The following is a 15,798-nucleotide window of genomic DNA, read 5'->3' as shown; positions in this document are numbered from 1 at the left end:
GTCTTGGCTAAAGTGTCTTGGCTAATGTGTCTTGGCTAATGTGTCTTGGCTAATGTGTCTTGGCTAATGTGTCTTGGCTAATGTGTCTTGGCTAAGGTGTCTTGGCTAATGTGTCTTGGCTAATGTGTCTTGGCAAAAGTGTCTTGGCTAAAGTGTCTTGGCTAATGTGTCTCGGCTAATGTGTCTTGGCTAATGTGTCTTGGCTAATGTGTCTTGGCTAAGGTGTCTTTGCTAATGTGTCTTGGCTAAGGTGTCTTGGCTAATGTGTCTCGGCTAAGGTGTCTTGGCTAATGTGTCTTGGCTAATGTGTCTTGGCTAAGGTGTCTTGGCTAATGTGTCTTGGCTATGGTGTCTTGGCTATGGTGTCTTGGCTAAGGTGTCTTGGCTAATGTGTCTTGGCTAATGTGTCTTGGCTAATGTGTCTTGGCTAATGTGTCTTGGCTAATTTGTCTTGGCTAATGTGTCTTGGCTAATGTGTCTTGGCTAATGTGTCTCGGCTTATGTGTCTTGGCTAAGGTGTCTTTGCTAATGTGTCTTGGCTAAGGTGTCTTGGCTAATGTGTCTCGGCTAAGGTGTCTTGGCTAATGTGTCTTGGCTAATGTGTCTTGGCTTATGTGTCTTGGCTAATGTGTCTTGGCTAATGTGTCTTGGCTAATGTGTCTTGGCTAATGTGTCTTGGCTAATGAGTCTTGGCTATGGTGTCTTGGCTATGGTGTCTTGGCTAAGGTGTCTTGGCTAATGTGTCTTGGCTAATGTGTCTTGGCTAATGTGTCTTGGCTAATGTGTCTTGGCTAAGGTGTCTTGGCTAATGTGTCTTGGCTAATGTGTCTTGGCTAATGTGTCTTGGCTAATGTGTCTTGGCTAATGTGTTTTGGCTATGGTGTCTTGGCTAAGGTGTCTTGGCTAAGGTGTCTTGGCTTATGTGTCTTGGCTAGTCTGTCTTGCCAAATGTGTCTTGGCTAAGGTGTTTTGGCTAATGTGTCTTGGCTAATGTGTCTTGGCTAATGTGTCTTGGCTAAGGTGTCTTGGCTAATGTGTCTTGGCTAATGTGTCTCGGCTAATGTGTCTTGGCAAAGGTGTCTTGGCTAATGTGTCTTGGCTAAAGTGTCTTGGCTAATGTGTCTTGGCTAATGTGTCTTGGCTAAAGTGTCTTGGCTAATGTGTCTTGGCTAATGTGTCTTGGCTAATGTGTCTTGGCTATGGTGTCTTGGCTAATGTGTCTTGGCTAATGTGTCTTGGCTAATGTGTCTTGGCTAATGTGTCTTGGCTAAGGTGTCTTGGCTAATGTGTCTTGGCTAAGGTGTCTTGGCTAAGGTGTCTTGGCTAAGGTGTCTTGGCTAATGTGTCTTGGCTATTGTGTCTTGGCTAATGTGTCTTGGCTAATGTGTCTTGGCTAATGTGTCTTGGCTAATGTGTCTTGGCTAATGTGTCTTGGCTAATGTGTCTTGGCTATGGTGTCTTGGCTATTGTGTCTTGGCTAATGTGTCTTGGCTAATGTGTCTTGGCTAATGTGTCTTGGCTAAGGTGTCTTGGCTAATGTGTCTTGGCTAATGTGTCTTGGCTAATGTGTCTTGGCTAATGTGTCTTGGCTAATGTGTCTTGGCTATGGTGTCTTGGCTATTGTGTCTTGGCTAATGTGTCTTGGCTAATGTGTCTTGGCTAATGTGTCTTGGCTAATGTGTCTTGGCTATTGTGTCTTGGCTAATGTGTCTTGGCTATTGTGTCTTGGCTAATGTGTCTTGGCTAATGTGTCTTGGCTAATGTGTCTTGGCTAATGTGTCTTGGCTAATGTGTCTTGGCTAATGTGTCTTGGCTAAGGTGTCTTGGCTAATGTGTCTCGGCTAATGTGTCTTGGCTAATGTGTCTTGGCTAATGTGTCTTGGCTAATGTGTCTTGGCTAATGTGTCTTGGCTAATGTGTCTTGGCTATTGTGTCTTGGCTAATCTGTCTTGGCTAATGTGTCTTGGCTAAGGTGTGTTGGCTAATGTGTCTTGGCTAAGGTGTCTTGGCTAAGGTGTCTTGGCTAATGTGTCTTGGCTAATGTGTCTTGGCTAATGTGTCTTGGCTAATGTGTCTTGGCTAATGTGTCTCGGCTAATGTGTCTTGGCTAATGTGTCTTGGCTAAGGTGTCTTTTCTAATGTGTCTTGGCTAAGGTGTCTTGGCTAATGTGTCTTGGCTAATGTGTCTTGGCTAATGTGTCTTGGCTAATGTGTCTTGGCTAAGGTGTCTTGGCTAAGGTGTTTTGGCTAATGTGTCTTGGCTAATGTGTCTTGGCAAATGTGTCTTGGCTAATGTGTCTTGGCTAAGGTGTCTTTGCTAATGTGTCTTGGCTAATGTGTCTTGGCTAATGTGTCTTGGCTAATGTGTCTTGGCTAATGTGTCTTGGCTAAGGTGTCTTGGCTTATGTGTCTTGGATAATGTGTCTCGGCTTATGTGTCTTGGCTAAGGGGTCTTGGCTAATGTGTCTTGGCTAATGTGTCTTGGCTAAGGTGTCTTGGCTAAGGTGTTTTGGCTAATGTGTCTTGGCTAATGTGTCTTGGCAAATGTGTCTTGGCTAATGTGTCTTGGCTAATGTGTCTTGGCTAATGAGTCTTGGCTATGGTGTCTTGGCTAATGTGTCTTGGCTAATGTGTCTTGGCTAATGTGTCTTGGCTAATGTGTCTTGGCTAAGGTGTCTTGGCTAATGTGTCTTGGCTAAGGTGTCTTGGCTAATGTGTCTTGGCTAAGGTGTCTTGGCTAATGTGTCTTGGCTATTGTGTCTTGGCTAATGTGTCTTGGCTAATGTGTCTTGGCTAATGTGTCTTGGCTAATGTGTCTTGGCTAATGTGTCTTGGCTATGGTGTCTTGGCTATTGTGTCTTGGCTAATGTGTCTTGGCTAATGTGTCTTGGCTAATGTGTCTTGGCTAAGGTGTCTTGGCTAATGTGTCTTGGCTAATGTGTCTTGGCTTATGTGTCTTGGCTAATGTGTCTTGGCTAATGTGTCTTGGCTCAGGTGTCTTGGCTGATGTGTCTTGACTAATGTGTCTCTGCTTATGTGTCTTGGCTAAGGTGTCTTGGCTAAGGTGTCTTGGATAATGTGTCTTGGCTAATGTGTCTTGGCTAAGGTGTCTTTGCTAATGTGTCTTGGCTAAGGTGTCTTGGCTAATGTGTCTTGGCTAAGGTGTCTTGGCTAATGTGTCTTGGCTAATGTGTCTTGGCTAAGGTGTCTTGGCTTATGTGTCTCGACTAAAGTGTCTTGGCCAATGTGTCTTGGCTAGAGTGTCTTGGCTAATGTGTCTTGGCTAAGGTGTCTTGGCTAATGTGTCTTGGCTAATGTGTCTTGGCTAATGTGTCTTGGCTAATGTGTCTTGGCTAATGTGTCTTGGCTAATGTGTCTCGGCTAAGGTGTCTTGGCTAATGTGTCTTGGCTAATGTGTCTTGGCTAATGTGTCTTGGCTAATGTGTCTTGGCTAAGGTGTCTTGGCTAAGGTGTCTTGGCTAAGGTGTCTTGGCTAATGTGTCTTGGCTAATGTGTCTTGGCTAAGGTGTCTTGGCTAAGGTGTCTTGGCTAATGTGTCTTGGCTAATGTGTCTTGGCTAAGGTGTCTTTGCTAATGTGTCTTGGCTAATGTGTCTTGACTAATGTGTCTTGGCTAATGTGTCTTGGCTAATGTGTCTCGGCTAATGTGTCTTGGCTAATGTGTCTTGGCTAATGTGTCTTGGCTAATGTGTCTTGGCTAATGTGTCTTGGCTAATGTGTCTTTGCTAATGTGTCTTGGCTAATGTGTCTTGGCTAATGTGTCTTGGCTATTGTGTCTTGGCTAATCTGTCTTGGCTAATGTGTCTTGGCTAAGGTGTGTTGGCTAATGTGTCTTGGCTAAGGTGTCTTGGCTAAGGTGTCTTGGCTAATGTGTCTTGGCTAATGTGTCTCGGCTAATGTGTCTTGGCTAATGTGTCTTGGCTAATGTGTCTTGGCTAATGTGTCTTGGCTAATGTGTCTCGGCTAAGGTGTCTTGGCTAATGTGTCTTGGCTAATGTGTCTTGGCTAATGTGTCTTGGCTATGGTGTCTTGGCTATTGTGTCTTGGCTAATGTGTCTTGGCTAATGTGTCTTGGCTAATGTGTCTTGGCTAAGGTGTCTTGGCTAATGTGTCTTGGATAATGTGTCTTGGCTAATGTGTCTTGGCTAAGGTGTCTTTGCTAATGTGTCTTGGCTAATGTGTCTTGGCTAATGTGTCTTGGCTAAGGTGTCTTGGCTAATGTGTCTTGGCTAATGTGTCTTGGCTAAGGTGTCTTGGCTTATGTGTCTCGACTAAAGTGTCTTGGCCAATGTGTCTTGGCTAATGTGTCTTGGCTAATGTGTCTCGGCTAAGGTGTCTTGGCTAATGTGTCTTGGCTAATGTGTCTTGGCTAATGTGTCTTGGCTATGGTGTCTTGGCTATTGTGTCTTGGCTAATGTGTCTTGGCTAATGTGTCTTGGCTAATGTGTCTTGGCTAAGGTGTCTTGGCTAATGTGTCTTGGATAATGTGTCTTGGCTAAGGTGTCTTGGCTAAGGTGTCTTGGATAATGTGTCTTGGCTAATGTGTCTTGGCTAAGGTGTCTTGGCTAATGTGTGTTGGCTAATGTGTCTTGGCTAAGGTGTCTTGGCTAAGGTGTCTTGGCTAATGTGTCTTGGCTAATGTGTCTCGGCTAATGTGTCTTGGCTAATGTGTCTTGGCTAATGTGTCTTGGCTAATGTGTCTTGGCTAATGTGTCTTGGCTAATGTGTCTTGGCTAAGGTGTCTTGGCTAAGGTGTTTTGGCTAATGTGTCTTGGCTAATGTGTCTTGGCAAATGTGTCTTGGCTAATGTGTCTTGGCTAATGTGTCTTGGCTAATGAGTCTTGGCTATGGTGTCTTGGCTAATGTGTCTTGGCTAATGTGTCTTGGCTAATGTGTCTTGGCTAATGTGTCTTGGCTAAGGTGTCTTGGCTAATGTGTCTTGGCTAAGGTGTCTTGGCTAATGTGTCTTGACTAATGTGTCTTGGCTAATGTGTCTTGGCTAATGTGTCTCGGCTAATGTGTCTTGGCTAAGGTGTCTTGGCTAAGGTGTCTTGGCTAAGGTGTCTTGGCTAAGGTGTCTTGGCTAATGTGTCTTGGCTAATGTGTCTTGGCTAAGGTGTCTTGGCTAAGGTGTCTTGGCTAATGTGTCTTGGCTAATGTGTCTTGGCTAAGGTGTCTTTGCTAATGTGTCTTGGCTAATGTGTCTTGACTAATGTGTCTTGGCTAATGTGTCTTGGCTAATGTGTCTCGGCTAATGTGTCTTGGCTAAGGTGTCTTGGCTAATGTGTCTTGGCTAATGTGTCTTGGCTAATGTGTCTTGGCTAATGTGTCTTTGCTAATGTGTCTTGGCTAATGTGTCTTGGCTAATGTGTCTTGGCTATTGTGTCTTGGCTAATCTGTCTTGGCTAATGTGTCTTGGCTAAGGTGTGTTGGCTAATGTGTCTTGGCTAAGGTGTCTTGGCTAAGGTGTCTTGGCTAATGTGTCTTGGCTAATGTGTCTCGGCTAATGTGTCTTGGCTAATGTGTCTTGGCTAATGTGTCTTGGCTAATGTGTCTTGGATAATGTGTCTTGGCTAATGTGTCTTTGCTAATGTGTCTTGGCTAATGTGTCTTGGCTAATGTGTCTTGGCTATTGTGTCTTGGCTAATCTGTCTTGGCTAATGTGTCTTGGCTAAGGTGTGTTGGCTAATGTGTCTTGGCTAAGGTGTCTTGGCTAAGGTGTCTTGGCTAATGTGTCTTGGCTAATGTGTCTCGGCTAATGTGTCTTGGCTAATGTGTCTTGGCTAATGTGTCTTGGCTAATGTGTCTTGGCTAATGTGTCTCGGCTAAGGTGTCTTGGCTAATGTGTCTTGGCTAATGTGTCTTGGCTAATGTGTCTTGGCTATGGTGTCTTGGCTATTGTGTCTTGGCTAATGTGTCTTGGCTAATGTGTCTTGGCTAATGTGTCTTGGCTAAGGTGTCTTGGCTAATGTGTCTTGGATAATGTGTCTTGGCTAATGTGTCTTGGCTAAGGTGTCTTTGCTAATGTGTCTTGGCTAATGTGTCTTGGCTAATGTGTCTTGGCTAAGGTGTCTTGGCTAATGTGTCTTGGCTAATGTGTCTTGGCTAAGGTGTCTTGGCTTATGTGTCTCGACTAAAGTGTCTTGGCCAATGTGTCTTGGCTAGAGTGTCTTGGCTAATGTGTCTTGGCTAAGGTGTCTTGGCTAATGTGTCTTGGCTAATGTGTCTTGGCTAATGTGTCTTGGCTAATGTGTCTTGGCTAATGTGTCTTGGCTAATGTGTCTCGGCTAAGGTGTCTTGGCTAATGTGTCTTGGCTAATGTGTCTTGGCTAATGTGTCTTGGCTAATGTGTCTTGGCTAAGGTGTCTTGGCTAAGGTGTCTTGGCTAATGTGTCTTGGCTAATGTGTCTTGGCTAATGTGTCTTGGCTAAGGTGTCTTGGCTAAGGTGTCTTGGCTAATGTGTCTTGGCTAATGTGTCTTGGCTAAGGTGTCTTTGCTAATGTGTCTTGGCTAATGTGTCTTGACTAATGTGTCTTGGCTAATGTGTCTTGGCTAATGTGTCTTGGCTAATGTGTCTTGGCTAAGGTGTCTTGGCTAATGTGTCTTGGCTAATGTGTCTTGGCTAATGTGTCTTGGCTAATGTGTCTTGGCTAATGTGTCTTGGCTAATGTGTCTCGGCTAATGTGTCTTGGCTAATGTGTCTTGGCTAATCTGTCTTGGCTAATGTGTCTTGGCTAAGGTGTGTTGGCTAATGTGTCTTGGCTAAGGTGTCTTGGCTAAGGTGTCTTGGCTAATGTGTCTTGGCTAATGTGTCTTGGCTAATGTGTCTTGGCTAATGTGTCTTGGCTAATGTGTCTCGGCTAATGTGTCTTGGCTAATGTGTCTTGGCTAAGGTGTCTTTTCTAATGTGTCTTGGCTAAGGTGTCTTGGCTAATGTGTCTTGGCTAATGTGTCTTGGCTAATGTGTCTTGGCTAATGTGTCTTGGCTAAGGTGTCTTGGCTAAGGTGTTTTGGCTAATGTGTCTTGGCTAATGTGTCTTGGCTAATGTGTCTTGGCTAATGTGTCTTGGCTAAGGTGTCTTTGCTAATGTTTCTTGGCTAATGTGTCTTGGCTAATGTGTCTTGGCTAATGTGTCTTGGCTAATGTGTCTTGGCTAAGGTGTCTTGGCTTATGTGTCTTGGATAATGTGTCTCGGCTTATGTGTCTTGGCTAAGGGGTCTTGGCTAATGTGTCTTGGCTAATGTGTCTTGGCTAATGTGTCTTGGCTAATGTGTCTTGGCTAATGTGTCTTGGCTAATGTGTCTTGGCTAATGTGTCTTGGCTAATGTGTCTCGGCTAATGTGTCTTGGCTAAGGGGTCTTGGCTAATGTGTCTTGGCTATGGTGTCTTGGCTAATGTGTCTTGGCTAAAGTGTCTTGGCTAAGGGGTCTTGGCTAATGTGTCTTGGCTAAGGTGTCTTGGCTAATGTGTCTTGGCTAAGGTGTCTCGGCTAATGTGTCTTGGCTAAGGTGTCTTGGCTTATGTGTCTTGGATAATGTGTCTTGGCTAATGTGTCTTGGCTAAGGTGTCTTTGCTAATGTGTCTTGGCTAATGTGTCTTGGCTAATGTGTCTTGGCTAATGTGTCTTGGCTAAGGTGTCTTGGCTTATGTGTCTCGACTAAAGTGTCTTGGCCAATGTGTCTTGGCTAGAGTGTCTTGGCTAATGTGTCTTGGCTAAGGTGTCTAAGCTTATGTGTCTTGGCTAATGTGTCTTGGCTAATGTGTCTTGGCTCAGGTGTCTTGGCTGATGTGTCTTGACTAATGTGTCTCTGCTGATGTGTCTTGGCTAAGGTGTCTTGGCTAAGGTGTCTTGGATAATGTGTCTTGGCTAATGTGTCTTGGCTAAGGTGTCTTTGCTAATGTGTCTTGGCTAATGTGTCTTGGCTAATGTGTCTTGGCTAAGGTGTCTTGGCTAATGTGTCTTGGCTAATGTGTCTTGGCTAAGGTGTCTTGGCTTATGTGTCTCGACTACAGTGTCTTGGCCAATGTGTCTTGGCTAGAGTGTCTTGGCTAATGTGTCTTGGCTAAGGTGTCTTGGCTAATGTGTCTTGGCTAATGTGTCTTGGCTAATGTGTCTTGGCTAATGTGTCTTGGCTAATGTGTCTTGGCTAATGTGTCTCGGCTAAGGTGTCTTGGCTAATGTGTCTTGGCTAATGTGTCTTGGCTAATGTGTCTTGGCTAATGTGTCTTGGCTAAGGTGTCTTGGCTAAGGTGTCTTGGCTAATGTGTCTTGGCTAATGTGTCTTGGCTAATGTGTCTTGGCTAAGGTGTCTTGGCTAAGGTGTCTTGGCTAATGTGTCTTGGCTAATGTGTCTTGGCTAAGGTGTCTTTGCTAATGTGTCTTGGCTAATGTGTCTTGGCTAATGTGTCTTGGCTAATGTGTCTTGGCTAATGTGTCTCGGCTAATGTGTCTTGGCTAATGTGTCTTGGCTAAAGTGTCTTGGCTAAGGTGTCTTGGCTAATGTGTCTTGGCTAATGTGTCTTGGCTAATGTGTCTCGGCTAATGTGTCTTGGCTAATGTGTCTTGGCTATGGTGTCTTGGCTAAGGTGTCTTGGCTAAGGTGTCTTGGCTAAAGTGTCTTGGCTAATGTGTCTTGGCTAATGTGTCTTGGCTAAAGTGTCTTGGCAAATGTGTCTTGGCTAGTGTGTCTTGCCTAAGGTGTCTTGGCTAATGTGTCTTGGCTAATGTGTCTTGGCTAATGTGTCTTGGCTAAGGTGTCTTGGCTAAGGTGTCTTGGCTAATGTGTCTTGGCTAATGTGTCTTGGCTAATGTGTCTTGGCTATGGTGTCTTGGCTAAGGTGTCTTGGCTAAGGTGTTTTGGCTAATGTGTCTTGGCTAATGTGTCTTGGCTAAGGTGTCTTGGCTAAGGTGTCTTGGCTAAAGTGTCTTGGCTAATGTGTCTTGGCTAATGTGTCTTGGCTAATGTGTCTTGGCTAATGTGTCTCGGCTAAGGTGTCTTGGCTAATGTGTCTTGGCTAATGTGTCTTGGCTAATGTGTCTTGGCTAAGGTGTCTTGGCTAATGTGTCTCGGCTAAGGTGTCTTGGCTATTGTGTCTTGGCTAAGGTGTCTTGGCTAAGGTGTCTCGGCTAAGGTGTCTTGGCTAAGGTGTCTTGGCTAAGGTGTCTTGGCTAATGTGTCTCGGCTAAAGTGTCTTGGCTAAGGTGTCTTGGCTAAGGTGTCTTGGCTAAAGTGTCTTGGTTAAGGTGTCTTGGCTAAGGTGTCTTGGCTAAGGTGTCTTGGCTAAGGTGTCTTGGCTAAGGTGTCTTGCCTAATGTGTCTCGGCTAAGGTGTCTTGGCTAATGTGTCTTGGCTAAGGTGTCTTGGCTAAGGTGTTTTGGCTAAGGTGTCTTGGCTAAGGTGTCTCGGCTAAAGTGTCTTGGCTAAGGTTTCTTGGCTAAGGTGTCTTGGCTAAGGTGTCTTGGCTAAGGTGTCTTGGCTAAGGTGTCTCGGCTAAGGTAACTTGGCTATTGTGTCTTGGCTAAGGTGTCTTGGTTAAGGTGTCTTTGCTAAGGTGTCTTGGCTAATGTGTCTTGGCTAATGTGTCTTGGCTAATGTGTCTTGGCTAAGGTGTCTTGGCTAAGGTGTCTTGGCTAAGGTGTCTTGACTAAGGTGTCTTGGCTAAGGTGTCTTTGCTAATGTGTCTTGGCTAATGTGTCTTGGCTAAGGTGTCTTGGCTAAGGTGTCTTGGCTAAGGTGTCTTGGCTAATGTGTCTTGGATAATGTGTCTCGGCTAAGGTGTCTTGGCTAAGGTGTCTTGGCTAAGGTGTCTTGGCTAAGGTGTCTCGGCTAAGGTAACTTGGCTATTGTGTCTTGGCTAAGGTGTCTTGGTTAAGGTGTCTTTGCTAAGGTGTCTTGGCTAATGTGTCTTGGCTAATGTGTCTTGGCTAATGTGTCTTGGCTAAGGTGTCTTGGCTAAGGTGTCTTGGCTAAGGTGTCTTGACTAAGGTGTCTTGGCTAAGGTGTCTTTGCTAATGTGTCTTGGCTAAGGTGTCTTGGCTAAGGTGTCTTGGCTAAGGTGTCTTGGCTAATGTGTCTCGGCTAAGGTGTCTTTGCTAATGTGTCTTGGCTAATGTGTCTTGGCTAAGGTGTCTTGGCTAAGGTGTCTTGGCTAAGGTGTCTTGGCTAATGTGTCTTGGATAATGTGTCTCGGCTAAGGTGTCTTGGCTATTGTGTCTTGGCTAAGGTGTCTTGGCTAAGGTGTCTTGGCTAAGGTGTCTTGGCTAAGGTGTCTTGGCTAAGGTGTCTTGGCTAAGGTGTCTTGGCTAATGTGTCTTGGCTAAGGTGTCTTGGCTATGGTGTCTTGGCTAAGGTGTCTTGGCTAAGGTGTCTTGGCTAAGGTGTCTTGGCTAAGGTGTCTTGGCTAAGGTGTCTCGGCTAAGGTGTCTTGGCTAAGGTGTCTTGGCTGATGTGTCTCGGCTAAGGTGTCTTGGCTAATGTGTCTCGGCTAAGGTGTCTTGGCTAAGGTGTCTTGGCTAAAGTGTCTTGGCTAAGGTGTCTTGGCTAAGGTGTCTTGGCTAAGGTGTCTTGGCTAAGGTGTCTTGGCTAATGTGTCTTGGCTAAGGTGTCTTGGCTAAGGTGTCTTGGCTAAGGTGTCTTGGCTAAGGTGTCTTGGCTAAGGTGTCTTGGCTAAGGTGTCTTGGCTAATGTGTCTCGGCTAAGGTGTCTTGGCTAAGGTGTCTTGGCTAAAGTGTCTTGGCTAAGGTGTCTTGGCTAAGGTGTCTTGGCTAAGGTGTCTTGGCTAAGGTGTCTGGGCTAAGGTGTCTTGGCTAAGGTGTCTTGGCTAAGGTGTCTTGGCTAATGTGTCTCGGCTTAAGTGTCTTGGCTAAGGTGTCTTGGCTAAGGTGTCTTGACTAAGGTGTCTTGGCTAAGGTGTCTTGGCTAATGTGTCTCGGCTAAGGTGTCTCGGCTAAGGTGTCTTGGCTAAAGTATCTTGGCTAATGTGTCTTGGCTAATGTGTCTTGGCTAATGTGTCTTGGCTAAGGTGTCTTGGCTAATGTGTCTCGGCTAAGGTGTCTTGGCTAAGGTGTCTTGGCTAAAGTGTCTTGGCTAAGGTGTCTTGGCTAAGGTGTCTTGGCTAAGGTGTCTTGGCTAAGGTGTCTTGGCTAAGGTGTCTTGGCTAATGTGTCTCGGCTTAAGTGTCTTGGCTAAGGTGTCTTGGCTAAGGTGTCTTGGCTAATGTGTCTTGGCTAAGGTGTCTTGGCTAATGTGTCTTGGCTAATGTGTCTTGGCTAATGTGTCTCGGCAAAAGTGTCTTGGCTAAGGTGTCTTGGCTAAAGTGTCTTGGCTAAGGTGTCTTGGCTAATGTGTCTTGGCTAAGGTGTCTTGGCTAATGTGTCTTGGCTAAGGTGTCTTCGCTAAGGTGTCTTGGCTAATGTGTCTCGGCTAATGTGTCTTGGCTAAAGTGTCTTGGCTAAGGTGTCTTGGCTAAGGTGTCTTGGCTAATGTGTCTTGGCTAAGGTGTCTTGGCTAATGTGTCTTGGCTAAGGTGTCTTAGCTAAGGTGTCTTGGCTAATGTGTTTTGGCTAAGGTGTCTTGGCTAATGTATCTTGGCTAAGGTGTCTTGGCTAAGGTGTCTTGGCTAAGGTGGCTTGGCTAATGTGTCTTGGCTAAGGTGTCTTGGCTAAGGTGTCTTGGCTAAGGTGTCTTGGCTAAGGTGTCTTGGCTAATGTCTCTCGGCTAAGGTGTCTTGGCTAAGGTGTCTCGGCTGAGGTGTCTTGGCTAAGGTGTCTTGGCTAAGGTGTCTTGGCTAAGGTGTCTCGGCTAAGGTGTCTTTGCTAATGTGTCTTGGCTAATGTGTCTTGGCTAAGGTGTCTTGGCTAAGGTGTCTTGGCTAAGGTGTCTTGGCTAAGGTGTCTTGGCTAATGTCTCTCGGCTAAGGTGTCTTGGCTAATGTATCTTGGCTAAGGTGTCTTGGCTAAGGTGTCTTGGCTAAGGTGTCTTGGCTAATGTCTCTCGGCTAAGGTGTCTTGGCTAATGTGTCTTGGCTAAGGTGTCTTGGCTAAGGTGTCTTGGCTAAGGTGTCTTGGCTAATGTGTCTCGGCTAAGGTGTCTTTGCTAATGTGTCTTGGCTAATGTGTCTTGGCTAAGGTGTCTTGGCTAAGGTGTCTTGGCTAAGGTGTCTTGGCTAATGTGTCTTGGATAATGTGTCTCGGCTAAGGTGTCTTGGCTATTGTGTCTTGGCTAAGGTGTCTTGGCTAAGGTGTCTTGGCTAAGGTGTCTTGGCTAAGGTGTCTTGGCTAAGGTGTCTTGGCTAAGGTGTCTTGGCTAATGTGTCTTGGCTAAGGTGTCTTGGCTAAGGTGTCTTGGCTAAGGTGTCTTGGCTAAGGTGTCTTGGCTAATGTCTCTCGGCTAAGGTGTCTTGGCTAATGTGTCTCGGCTAAAGTGTCTTCGCTAAGGTGTCTTGGCTAAGGTGTCTTGGCTAAGGTGTCTTGGCTAAGGTGTCTTGGCTAATGTGTCTCGGCTAAGGTGTCTCGGCTAAGGTGTCTTGGCTAATGTGTCTTGGCTAAGGTGTCTTGGCTAAGGTGTCTCGGCTAAGGTGTCTTGGCTAAGATGCTTGGCTAAGGTGTCTTGGCTAAGGTGTCTTGGCTAAGGTGTCTTGGCTAATGTGTCTTGGCTAATGTGTCTTGGCTAATGTGTCTTGGCTAAGGTGTCTTGGCTAATGTGTCTCGGCTAAGGTGTCTTGGCTAATGTGTCTTGGCTAAAGTGTCTTGGCTAAGGTGTCTTGGCTAAGGTGTCTTGGCTAATGTGTCTTGGCTAAGGTGTCTTGGCTAAGGTGTCTTGGCTAAGGTGTCTTGGCTAATGTGTCTTGGCTAAGGTGTCTTGGCTAATGTGTCTCGGCAAAGGTGTCTTGGCTAAGGTGTCTTGGCTAAGGTGTCTTGGCTAAGGTGTCTTGGCTAATGTGTCTTGGCTAAGGTGTCTTGGCTACGGTGTCTTGGCTAAGGTGTCTTGGCTAAGGTGTCTTGGCTAATGTGTCTTGGCTAAGGTGTCTTGGCTAATGTGTCTTGGCTAATGTGTCTTGGCTAAGGTGTCTTTGCTAAGGTGTCTTGGCTAAGGTGTCTTGGCTAAGGTGTCTTGGCTAAGGTGTCTTGGCTAAGGTGTCTTGGCTAATGTGTCTTGGCTAATGTGTCTTGGCTAATGTGTCTTGGCTAAGGTGTCTTGGCTAAGGTGTCTTGGCTAAGGTGTCTTGGCTAATGTGTCTTGGCTAATGTGTCTTGGCTAAGGTGTCTTGGCTAATGTGTCTCGGCTAAGGTGTCTTGGCTAATGTGTCTTGGCTAAAGTGTCTTGGCTAAAGTGTCTTGGCTAAGGTGTCTTGGCTAATGTGTCTCGGCTAATGTGTCTCGGCTTAGGTGTCTTGGCTAATGTGTCTTGGCTAAGGTGTCTTGGCTAAGGTGTCTTGGCTAATGTGTCTTGGCTAAGGTGTCTTGGCTACGGTGTCTTGGCTAAGGTGTCTTGGCTAAGGTGTCTTGGCTAATGTGTCTTGGCTAAGGTGTCTTGGCTAATGTGTCTCGGCTAATGTGTCTTGGCTAAGGTGTCTTTGCTAAGGTGTCTTGGCTAAGGTGTCTTGGCTAAGGTGTCTTGGCTAAGGTGTCTTGGCTAAGGTGTCTTGGCTAATGTGTCTTGGCTAATGTGTCTTGGCTAATGTGTCTTGGCTAATGTGTCTTGGCTAAGGTGTCTTGGCTAAGGTGTCTTGGCTAAGGTGTCTTGGCTAATGTGTCTTGGCTAATGTGTCTTGGCTAAGGTGTCTTGGCTAATGTGTCTCGGCTAAGGTGTCTTGGCTAATGTGTCTTGGCTAAAGTGTCTTGGCTAAAGTGTCTTGGCTAAGGTGTCTTGGCTAATGTGTCTCGGCTAATGTGTCTCGGCTTAGGTGTCTTGGCTAATGTATCTTGGCTAAGGTGTCTTGGCTAAGGTGTCTTGGCTAAGGTGGCTTGGCTAATGTGTCTTGGCTAAGGTGTCTTGGCTAAGGTGTCTTGGCTAAGGTGTCTTGGCTAAGGTGTCTTGGCTAAGGTGTCTTGGCTAATGTCTCTCGGCTAAGGTGTCTTGGCTAAGGTGTCTCGGCTAAGGTGTCTTGGCTAAGGTGTCTTGGCTAATGTGTCTCGGCTAAAGTGTCTTCGCTAAGGTGTCTTGGCTAAGGTGTCTTGGCTAAGGTGTCTTGGCTAAGGTGTCTTGGCTAAGGTGTCTTGGCTAATGTCTCTCGGCTAAGGTGTCTTGGCTAAGGTGTCTCGGCTAAGGTGTCTTGGCTAAGGTGTCTTGGCTAATGTGTCTCGGCTAAAGTGTCTTCGCTAAGGTGTCTTGGCTAAGGTGTCTTGGCTAAGGTGTCTTGGCTAAGGTGTCTTGGCTAATGTGTCTCGGCTAAGGTGTCTCGGCTAAGGTGTCTTGGCTAATGTGTCTTGGCTAAGGTGTCTTGGCTAAGGTGTCTCGGCTAAGGTGTCTTGGCTAAGATGCTTGGCTAAGGTGTCTTGGCTAAGGTGTCTTGGCTAAGGTGTCTTGGCTAATGTGTCTTGGCTAATGTGTCTTGGCTAATGTGTCTTGGCTAAGGTGTCTTGGCTAATGTGTCTCGGCTAAGGTGTCTTGGCTAATGTGTCTTGGCTAAAGTGTCTTGGCTAAGGTGTCTTGGCTAAGGTGTCTTGGCTAATGTGTCTTGGCTAAGGTGTCTTGGCTAAGGTGTCTTGGCTAAGGTGTCTTGGCTAATGTGTCTTGGCTAAGGTGTCTTGGCTAATGTGTCTCGGCAAAGGTGTCTTGGCTAAGGTGTCTTGGCTAAGGTGTCTTGGCTAAGGTGTCTTGGCTAATGTGTCTTGGCTAAGGTGTCTTGGCTACGGTGTCTTGGCTAAGGTGTCTTGGCTAAGGTGTCTTGGCTAATGTGTCTTGGCTAAGGTGTCTTGGCTAATGTGTCTCGGCTAATGTGTCTTGGCTAAGGTATCTTTGCTAAGGTGTCTTGGCTAAGGTGTCTTGGCTAAGGTGTCTTGGCTAAGGTGTCTTGGCTAAGGTGTCTTGGCTAATGTGTCTTGGCTAATGTGTCTTGGCTAATGTGTCTTGGCTAATGTGTCTTGGCTAAGGTGTCTTGGCTAAGGTGTCTTGGCTAAGGTGTCTTGGCTAATGTGTCTTGGCTAATGTGTCTTGGCTAAGGTGTCTTGGCTAATGTGTCTCGGCTAAGGTGTCTTGGCTAATGTGTCTTGGCTAAAGTGTCTTGGCTAAAGTGTCTTGGCTAAGGTGTCTTGGCTAAGGTGTCTTGGTTAAGGTGTCTTGGCTAAGGTGTCTTGACTAAGGTGTCTTGGTTAAGGTGTCTTGGCTAATGTGTCTTGGCTAAGGTGTCTTGGCTAAGGTGTCTTGGCTAAGGTGTCTTGGCTAATGTGTCTTGGCTAATGTGTCTTGGCTAAAGTGTCTTGGCTAATGTGTCTTGGCTAATGTGTCTTGGCTAATGTGTCTTGGCTAAGGTGTCTTGGCTAAGGTGTCTTGGCTAAGGTGTCTTGGCTAAGGTGTCTTGGCTAATGTGTCTCGGCTAAGGTGTCTTGGCTAAGGTGTCTTGGCTGATGTGTCTCGGCTAAGGTGTCTTGGCTAAGGTGTCTTGGCTAAGGTGTCTTGGCTAATGTGTCTTGGCTAAGGTGTCTTGGCTAAGGTGTCTTGGCTAATGTGTCTTGGCTAAGGTGTCTTGGATAAGGTGTCTTGGCTAAGGTGTCTTGGCTAAGGTGTCTTGGCTAAGGTGTCTTGGCTAATGTGTCTCGGCTAAGGTGTCTTGGC

At 46.1% G+C, this 15,798-nt stretch overlaps 1 long non-coding RNA gene across 3 annotated transcripts in view; it reads left to right on the top strand.

Moving 5' to 3' along the window:
- The window catches only part of LOC125774496 (uncharacterized), a 29,016-nt gene that overhangs the window by 2,111 nt on the left and 11,107 nt on the right, over positions 1-15,798 (top strand). Inside the window, exons 2-4 of one of the 3 annotated variants that reach the window (XR_007420972.1) lie at positions 3,989-4,170; positions 4,353-6,914; positions 7,909-9,170. This is a non-coding gene — a long non-coding RNA (uncharacterized LOC125774496). Of the gene's footprint in view, positions 1-3,988; positions 6,915-7,908; positions 9,171-15,798 lie in introns of those variants that run through there. The other 2 variants (XR_007420973.1, XR_007420971.1) reach the window with 2 other exon arrangements.

This window comes from Anopheles funestus, unplaced genomic scaffold (assembly GCF_943734845.2).
Source record: "Anopheles funestus unplaced genomic scaffold, idAnoFuneDA-416_04 scaffold_13_ctg1, whole genome shotgun sequence".
Taxonomy (NCBI): Eukaryota; Metazoa; Arthropoda; class Insecta; order Diptera; family Culicidae; genus Anopheles; species Anopheles funestus.
The sequence above is the reverse complement of the archived record's forward strand: the minus strand, read 5'-3'. Positions and strand labels throughout refer to the sequence as shown.